Genomic DNA, 489 nt, shown 5'->3' with positions numbered 1-489 from the left:
AGTGTTTTCGGTTCCAATAAAAGACAAAACTAAACCTTTCAGTAAGTTACCATAGTAACTTACTCTGTGAAACTAACCTGGTCGGGAGCAGGTTTTCTTCAGTAAACCCAGAGTTTCTTTCGGTCTCCTCTCCCTTTTTAAAGTGTAAGCAATGTTTAAATACCTCATTCATTCATTCATTCATTCATGCACGCTGCAAAAATTGTTTTATTGCGGAGATTTTTGCCTTATTTCAAATACAATATCTAAAAATTCTTAAGTCATGATGCATTTTCTATACAAGAAAAATATATACGATATTTAGTCTTTCCTGGGGTAAACAAGTAAAATTAATTGACAGCGGGGTAAGAAAAATTATCTTAATGAAAATGGAAACAAGATCATTTTTCTCACCGGACCACTTTCATTTTCATCATGCAGACACTGTAAATGTGACAAAAATGGCATGTCTTTTTTTATAAGGGATCCTGTAGATGAGGAGGCTGCATT

The sequence above is a fragment of the Sinocyclocheilus rhinocerous genome, unplaced genomic scaffold (genome assembly GCF_001515625.1).
Source record: "Sinocyclocheilus rhinocerous isolate Xijiao unplaced genomic scaffold, SAMN03320098_v1.1 scaffold63, whole genome shotgun sequence".
NCBI classification, from domain to species: Eukaryota; Metazoa; Chordata; class Actinopteri; order Cypriniformes; family Cyprinidae; genus Sinocyclocheilus; species Sinocyclocheilus rhinocerous.
This window is presented reverse-complemented; position numbering follows the sequence as displayed.